Raw genomic sequence first — 9,353 nt, forward strand, 5'->3', positions numbered from 1 at the left:
CTGCTGCTGCTGCTGCTGCTGCTGCTGCTGCTGCTGCTGCTGCTGCTACATTTACACAGGTCAGGTGATGCTAGAACTATTACTGGTATTATTATTAACAACAATGGCAATAATAATAATAATACATATAAAATAACTAATAAATAGTAATAAAAATAACAACAACAATAATGTTAATGATGACAATAATAACAAGAACAAAGATAATAACGATAATAATGATAATAATAATAATAAACAATAGCAAATATAATAAAAATAATAACAATAATAATAATAATATTAATAATAAATATAAAATAAATAATAAATAAAAATAACAACAACAATAATGTTAATGATGATAATAATAACAAGAATAAAGACAATAATAATAATACTAATAATAAACAATAACAAATATAATAAAAATAATAACACTAATAATAATATTAATAATACATATGAAATAACTAATAAATAGTAATAAAAATAACAACAACAATAATGTTAATGGTGATAATAATAACAAGAACAAAGACAATAACGACAATAATAATAATAATGATAATAATAAACAATAACAAATATAAAATAAATAATAAATAAAAATAACAACAACAACAATAATGATAACAATAACAAATAAAACAATATGAATAATAATGATTATAATAATAAATAAAAACAACAGTAATAATAATAATAATAATAATAATAATAATAATAATAAATACATTATAATAACAATGTGTAATAGTAATATAATAAATATAAAAATAACAGCAACAATAATGATGATAATAATAACAACAACTATAATAATAATTGTAAATAAATAATAATAATAATAATAATAATATAAATAATTAAAAATAACAACAATAATAATAATAATTATGTCATTTAAAAAATAACAGTAATAATGATATCAATAATAATAATAATAATAATAATAATAATAATAATAATAATGCTTCTGCATGCAAGTGTACAATAATTTTTTTATATTTGCCTTCATTAAAAAAATCTAAAAATTGGAAATTTATTTTGTTGCTTTGAGCTTTTTGTTTGTTTTTAACTGCAGTGTTTAATGTATTTGTCAAACGTTCTGGATAAAATCCCAACTTATATAAGAGCATTAGATGGGAGTGGTGGTGCAGAGGTTAGAGAAGGCGGTCCTGTGATCAAAAGGTCGCTGGTTCAACTCCTGGTACCGACAACATCAAAATGTTGGTGGGGTTTGTGAAGCACCCACACCTGCCTCCACCCTCATTTGCCCCACCCTGGGCCCTTGACCCCAGCATCTGCTCCCCACAGAGGAGAAGAACATCTGGAGTGAAACCAGTCCCCAAGTGTCCGTGTGAGTTAGTTCTGTGTGGAGACGCTGAAGGAGCAGCAGGAAGAAGAAGAACTGAGAGGATTAGAGAAGATTCACTGACTTCTCCATGATCGTTGTCTCGTGCCGTCTCGTCTCCATCAGCACGTTCATGTGCGCTTAGTAACGTGCACAGAAAACAATAAATGCACAGGTGCTTCAGAGTTGTCAATGGCGACGAGTCCGTTATTAAAACAAAACAGAAATCAGCGCGTGCTCGGTGAAAACGAGCGCGGTTTCAGGACGCACTTTTGATTTCTTCATTCATGGCTTGAAACAAATAACCTTTGAAATTAACCAAATTATCATTTATCCAAAATAAGCTCATCTTTAAACTCGTTTACTTGTATTTTTTACTACATGTGTTTTTCTTGGTACATCACACACACACACACACACACAGAGGTTTCGATGCTTCCTCCTATAAGAATAATTAAATGGTTTATTTTTGCACGTTTGTGTTTTTTATTTCCCGTTAAATGAAAACAATCTCGTATCAACTCAGTCATCTTGTCCTTCTCCTTCTTTTCACTTCCTCTATTTTATTTATGTGTTCACCCCCTCCCAGCACACACACACACACACACACACACACACACACACACACACCTCCCTCCTAACGTCCAATCATCGGCCGGAGCGTCGCTCCTTGCTGTGAGGTACCAGCTCCTTGACCCAAATCAGACCATAGCTACACACACATTTGCACATTTGTACACACTTGTACACACACATGGAAGGAGTGTGGGTGTCATCCGATCCAGTTGAACACCCCCCCCCCCCCCCCCCCCCCCCCCCCCCCCCGCCCCCACCCTCCCATCCAGCTGTACATGTCATGTTAGACACAAGACATCCCAAAATCTCACTCATATTTTTAAACTATTTTGTACAGATTTTGTGGTAAAATTTAAAAAAATGTGATTTTTTTATTTTCGTTTTTGGGGAAGTTTGTCAGACACACACGCGCGCACACACACACACACGCACACACGCGCGCGCACACACACACACAAGACAGAACGTTCCAGAAGTGCTCCCAAAGTGCTGTTAATAAAAGCTCAGTTGTGTGCTGGAGTCGGAGGCCGGCCTGACCTCCACTCGTCGCTCCGACTGAAAATAGCAGACGAGCGGGATCGCTACAAAGAGCAAGTAGAACGCTGGAAATGGAAAAGTGAAGAGCCGGATCCCTGCGGCGCTACCTGAGAGCGAAGAGAAAACGTGTGCTGATGGTTTTACCATCGCTCCTCCTGCTCCTCTTCAAAAGAGCGAATCATGTGGGGCCTGTTTCCAGCACTGGTGTTTTATAACCAGTCGTTTAACTGGACAAACTGCTCTTACTTTGAGCACGCTCACTGCTGAAGAAGTTGCAGAAAAGCAGCTGAAATTAGCTGAAAACATGCTGAATTGTAGCTGAAGTGGAAGAACAAGCCGGAATTAGCAGATGAAGCAGAACGAGCACAATGAAATATATAAATAAACATAGCAACAACAAAAAAACACCTAAAAAGTAGCCGAAAAGGCTAAAACAAGTTTAACCTATGAGAAGGAAGTGGAAAGAGCGTAAATGAACACAAAGAATGTGGAATTGGCTGAAAAAGCTAACATTTGCATAAAAACAGCTTAATAGTAGCTGGAATATCAGAAACAAACTGAAACTAGCTGAAAAAACTGAAAGGAGCATAAGCATAAAGAAGTTAATTAGGCTGAAAGTAGCAAAAATTACCTTAAAAATGTGAATTTATCTGAAAACTGCTGAAATTAGCTAAAAAATGCTAAACCGTAGCTGAAAAGTTAGAAGAAACTTAAACTAGCAGAAGAAAGCAGAAAGAACACATTTTCTCAATTAGGCTGAAAGAAGCAATAATTAGCACAAAACATGGAAGTTATCTGAAAACAGCAGAAAAAAACAGCTGAAAAGTAGCTAAACAAGCAGAAAGAAGCTGAAATTACCAGGAAGAAGTAGAGAGAGCAGATTTTTGCTGGATTAGGTCAAAAAAGGTTGAAATGAGTGCACAAAATGTGGAATTAGCTGATATAGCTTAAATGTGCATAAACAGCTAAATAGTAGCTGACATGGCAGAAAAAGCTGAAAGGAGCTGAAATAAGCTGAAAGGAGCATAACAAGGTAAAATTAGCAGAATGAAGCTGAAGTTAGCTGAAAGCAGCTGAAGCAGAACAAAAGTGAAAGGAGCTAAAAGTTGTAAACACATCTAAAGATGTGAAGGATGGAAAATGAGCTCAGTTCAGTTTCTGTGAGAACAAAAAGGCTGAATATTTCAAAAAGCCAAAGTAAAACCAGAAGTCAGAGCAGGGTTGTCCTAAAAGAGCCGAACGTTTTGATTTATGATTTGTTGAAATAGTTTAAAAACTGCAGACGAGAATCGAGCTGAAAACCGTACGGTAGAAACCTGGATCACAGTAAAACGTTCAGTCTGTCAGTTTTGGCTCCGCCCATCGGGGGATCCACACATTGTTGTTGTTGTTCCTCCACTTTGGGGTTTGGCTCCTTTTAGCCCTCTTCTCTTTCTTCTCCTCTTTTTCCTCCTTCCCTCTCTTCCCCCGGCATGTGGAAGTGTGTTTCACTAATGGTACTTTGGGGAGTTGGGGTAGTAGCAGCACCTCCTCCCCCCTCTGTCCTCGTCCTGCCATGTTTGACATGTCTGAACTGTGAAAGATGAAGGAGACCATGAGAACTGTGCAAACACAGTTCATGTTCACATTAACGACAGTAACGACAAACAAGAAATAAAGAACTCTCGTAAGTGTTGCAGCGCTGCCCGCTCACTTTAAAAAGTGCCACTCGTTCAGTGTGAGCTAAATGTCACCAGGGCTGCGTTTAGCCTCTTGTTGAATTGGACTCAGCACCCGTGACAAATAAAGAGAGCGTTGTGAGGGTTGTGGAAGGAAACGCTTCTCCAACATGTGGAACAAATGACCACGCTCTTTAACGGGCCTCAGAATCTATGATTTATTTATTGTTTTGCACGTCGGACCCTCAACACCACCTGTCAATCAACCCAGTACACTCGTCAACAGCTGGCCAACCATGACCTCAATTTGTCCCAAAGGTAAACGCCCCTTACCTGCAGGAGCTCCACCCCCTTTTCCTCCAACAACATTGTCGGGGTTTTGTAGGTTAATGGTTCAATTAAAGGTTAATGCTTAAAGCTAGTTGTGCTTTGTTTTGTGTGAAGATATTTGTTGTAACTTGTGGCTGCATCACTTTAGTCTTTGGTTGCTTTGATTCTTTAAAAGTCCTGTTTGTGACGGAGCGCCTCGTTTATGGCCGCACCACCCTGAACACGCCCCGTCTCGTCTGATCCCTGAAGCCAAGCAGGGTCGGGCCTGGTTCGTACTTGGATGGGAGACCTCCTGGTCTAACACCAGGTGCTGTAAGCTTTTACACTTCTCTCAAACCTGACCGTGGGTGCGTCGTTCCAGCCCAGAGCCAGAGTCAGGACTGGGGGCTGAGCACCCCTGAAGGTCACATCCTAGAACTGCCCCTGGATATTAATGAAAAACATTTGACATGTCAGATATTTGAATCTCGGAACATCAGTCAACCGTGTGTGTGTGTTTCCACATATCTCCTGCTTTGCCACTTGTTGAAACTGATCTTAGAATGAATGGTACCTGTGACCAGTATCTGCCCAGTTTCCGTGACACTTTGATCCAGTTCAAGTTTTCTCTTCGTGGCTGTTTGTGTGAACGTCGTTCTTTCTTCCATGCGCTTGAATCAAGTGTCTAAACGAGCTCTTGACTCCTGCGCCCCGTGTGAACCCACCGTCCATGCTTGGTTTCTGTGCAGAGTCCACGGAGCGTCTTCCTTTACTCCTCTTCTAACACGTCAGAGAGAAAACCGTGAAACAAACATTTGTTTGTTTGTTTGTTTGTTTGTTTGTTTGTCGTCCTCAGGATGAGAGTGGTGCTCAGGTCCACACTGCTCTGATTGCCCCCACGTCTCGTGACGTTTGACCCACGATGCATTGGTACAGCTACGTGCACTTTACAAACACCAAGGTCTGATTTAACTGAGCACAGTTTGATGAAGTCCAGGAAATTAATTCATAAGTAAATTTGATAAATACGACGGCCTTGTTGATAATAAATGATTAGAGACCAGCTTGAGTTCCTTACACACAGACCTGCTGCGGCTGAAGTAAAACAGCTTTCAGTATCTTTTCATTGTAATCATCTAACAGCAGCATGTTATTGTGTAAGTTGCATGTAGGTTATGGGTGAGGCTTGGTGTCAGCTGCCATGCTGTGTTCAAGTGTCTTCAAAAGGTCAGGAAAAGCCAGCGATGTGGGAGTGAGATGATTTTTCTGTCAAATATAACAAATAAATGCCTGAACACTTCAAGTACTTGAGTTTAATGCAAAACTCACGTCAAAGCATCATTTCCATAAAGCACACCTGCGCAGTGATTTGCTTAAGTGAAGGAGTGACCTGAAGGAGCCGCAGCAGCAAAGAGAACAGCTACAAGGGTGGCGTTGTACCGGCAGCTCTGCTACTCACAGTTAAACGGCTCCGCGTCACTTTCAACACCAACACTCGTGCACGTGCACCGACACCTTCTGCTCCTGCACTGACTCTGTTAGCACTTTGTTGGACATGCTGCGCATGGAAGGGATGCAGCTTGGTTCAGCTGAATCCCACGATGAGGCACACTCATGCACGTCTTAAACCAAAGCGTGAATGAAAATGTTTTGTAGTTGAAGCTGCTCCATGCTTCTCATCTGAGGACCTTTTTAAACTCTATGCTGTGGAAACTGAACCCAGGACATGTAGCACACTTACTACTCTACCATGGACTTGTTCTCTCCTGATTCGCAGCACATAGTTTTGATCACATGGGAGTTACTGGTCTGTGTAAGTTGGTCACCTGGAAACCTGAAAGTTGAAACGTTCGCTTCGTTCCCTGACAGGCAGGTAGTTGTTGTTCGCATCCTCTCAGGTAAACTGGATGTTGTTGTTGACTGAGTGTAAGATGTGTAAAGAGGTGGTTGTGAGACCAGTTGGTCTCAGTGTTGGTGTCTCGGTGATGTTTAGGGCTCACCTTCCCACGTCCTCCACGTACAGATTGGCCACAGTCACTGGAGATCCGTGGAACAACCATGCTGTAAACACCGGCTTTCTTCTTGAAATACAGTAAGTGGTGGAAAGACGTGATCCAGCAGGATACAGATCTGGTTTCTGGTCAAACTGGTCTGGTTGTTTAGGTCAGTGTCTTGTCCACGTTGTTTTCTGACAGCTGGACGTGCTTCTGATGTGGGAGTATGAGTGAAACGTGACGTAACATGAGAAGAAACAAGGAGTTCTCCTGGAGTTTCTCCTTGATGTCGCTCTAAACTCTTTAGTGGAGAAACAAAACGGCCTCGACACGGACACGTCTCAGCCGTAGAGCGCTTGAGACAAGCCTCAGATGTGCACCTAAATAATAAAGGACACTCTTTTCAGGAGCAAAACCATCAATACATTTGGACAGAAAAGACAGATGGGTTGAGAGGGAGGGAAAGGAAGACAATGAGGTCAAACAAGAAAATAAATAAATAAACTGAGGTCTCAGATTTCAGCTTTAAAAATTGTACAATGGCACATGAAGCCTGATAAGAAGGTCCTGGGTTCAGTCCCCGGTTGGACCTGGGGTCTTTGTGGGTGCAGTCTGCATGTTCTCTCCTTGCTTGTGTGGGTTCTCTCCAGGTACTCCGGTTTCCTCCCACAGAACAAAAACGTGCACGTTAGTCTGCTTCAGGCCCAGGCCTCCCTTGTAAAAGAGATCCGTGATCTCAATGGGATTTGCCTGCTTAAAGAAAGGTTAATAAATAAACAAATAAATAAATAAATAAGCTGTCAGTTCCAATCTAATACATGTATCATGTGACCAAAACATTCAGGCAAACAATGACCCCAGCAACTCTCCATTTTGATATTTGTTGTAGTTATTAATGCCACAAGTATTTATTATGTGTGTGTGTGTGTGGGGGGGGGGGGGGGGTCCTCCCTCAGAAAATGTTGAGTAAAGTAGATGCCATTTCCTGCATTCTGGTGTATTTTAATTGTTGTTAACACTTGATTCTACAACTATTTTAGAGAGCAACAGGAAGTAGCCTGACCAACAGCTCTCCTTGTGTGAATAGAGCACACTGCTTCTCTCAAGCATCCAAGAACACCTATGCCAAGGCAGAGCGTGGAGACACGGCATGTGGTGGTGAATTGTTGTAGGTAACCAGGAAAACCTGGAGTGGACATTCAGTGGTTTGAGGATTCTATGTGGAATGGATTCATTCATGAGGAAACACCAACAGTGGGTTCAAATTGAGGTCACGCGCCTCACCAGCTGCTGGGAAGTCCCAGAAACAGGGTCCAGTACAAGCTGAGAATTCATTTAGAAGTTCTGGTCATTTAAAAAGAATACGCATTATTTATTTATTTTTTTAATAATAGGATAGAAAGAAAGAAAAGACAAAGTAAGACTCCAAAATATAAGAAATATACACAAATAGAGCACACGTCAAAACACCCGGCCACTGTCTGTTCACCTGCAAAGAACATGACAAAACACAGCAACAAAATACATATGTATAAAGAACTTAAAATATTCATGGCTTTGCAGTAAGTTTCCATAAATATATATACCCATACCTACGCCTATATACATACATACATACATACATACACATGAATATACACTCACATACATATCTATATATCTACATATAAAGCCTACATAAACATCCCTGCTTCTATTTGTGTGTGGTTGTGAGCATGCATAAGTGTATAAGGCTTCTCTAATAGAACATTTAATAGTAACTGTGAAGCAGCAGAGACCCGACCCCCAAGACCAGAGGCAGAAGAAAAAGAGGGACCAGAGCCCAAGACCCCAGGAGGGACCCCGACCGCGGAGCCCCCAGAGCCACCCACACAGGACGAACCACTCACCCACCCCCCAGAACGGACCACAGGGGAGAACCGGAAGATCCCCACCAGCAACCACATACAGTGACCCCCCGGGGCCAACAGCGACAAACTCATAGGCCTCCGTCGGCACCCGCCGCACCGTTATCATTATTAAAATGATCAAACTATATATGTATCTAAATCCTGCTAATGACCTTCTAATGAACTTTAGTTCACCATTGAATCTGATGAACCACGACAGTGTTCTGACGTCAGGCTTCGGTTCCTGCTCGGCCCGGCTGGTACCACAGAGAAAAGGGTTCTACGTACTGTTACTAATGGAAACGGGGTTAAGGCGCTGCTTTATGACCTGTGTTTTTATGGATGTGCTAGTTATAACTTGTTGCATGTGTCCATCCGCATGCAGGACCTCACGTCTGCTTCTTTCACTTTCTGCCTCCTGTTCAAATCCACAGTTACTTTGGATCTGAGTGAGCTGCTTAAATAAAGCTGGAACAATAAGGCACGTGCACACTCAGCCTCCTCTGATGAGAGCTCAAGCAGAGGGAAACGTGCACTTTTTAATCCACAAACTCATTAATCAAAAGAAGCCAAACAAATAATCAAATCAATCAATAAATGAACTGTGTTTTCCAGCAGAAACTTTGGGAACGTCAGTTTTTATTGATTTTAGTGACTGAACAGAGTTCGTGGTGTTTTCGAGCCCGGGATCACGAGATCTGGTCTCCGGTCTGCTTTCTGACCACAGCTCAAGCTGCACAATATACTCTATATAACAGACATATTTATTTCAAGCTCTTTTTAGGATTTTTTAGGAAAATGCTTTTCCCTGTAAGAAAACAAAGAAAGTGTATTTTTGTTAGAAAAATAAAAATTAAAAGACAAAAAAAGAAGCTAAATATTTTCTCTATCCTGTCCAAAGAGAAAATGGAGAGACCACCAAATAATTTCCTCCTGGCTCTCTGGAGGAGCCACAGAACTGTTGCAGGTTCGAGGCCTGCTGTCCCAGAGGCCTCCCCTGTGCCTCACCTGTGTCTCCCCTGTGTCTCCCCTGTGCCTCCCCTGTGTCTCCCCT

General features: G+C 41.1%; 1 protein-coding gene and 1 pseudogene across 1 annotated transcript in view; both read left to right on the plus strand.

The window, feature by feature from the left end:
- Positions 1–9,353, plus strand: part of bcas3 (BCAS3 microtubule associated cell migration factor) — a 640,166-nt gene that overhangs the window by 151,192 nt on the left and 479,621 nt on the right. The window lies entirely within an intron of this gene.
- LOC119411579 lies at positions 4,636–4,756 on the plus strand (annotated as a pseudogene).

The sequence above is a fragment of the Nematolebias whitei genome, chromosome 6 (assembly GCF_014905685.2).
Source record: "Nematolebias whitei isolate Nwh7 chromosome 6, NemWhi1, whole genome shotgun sequence".
Taxonomy (NCBI): domain Eukaryota; kingdom Metazoa; phylum Chordata; class Actinopteri; order Cyprinodontiformes; family Rivulidae; genus Nematolebias; species Nematolebias whitei.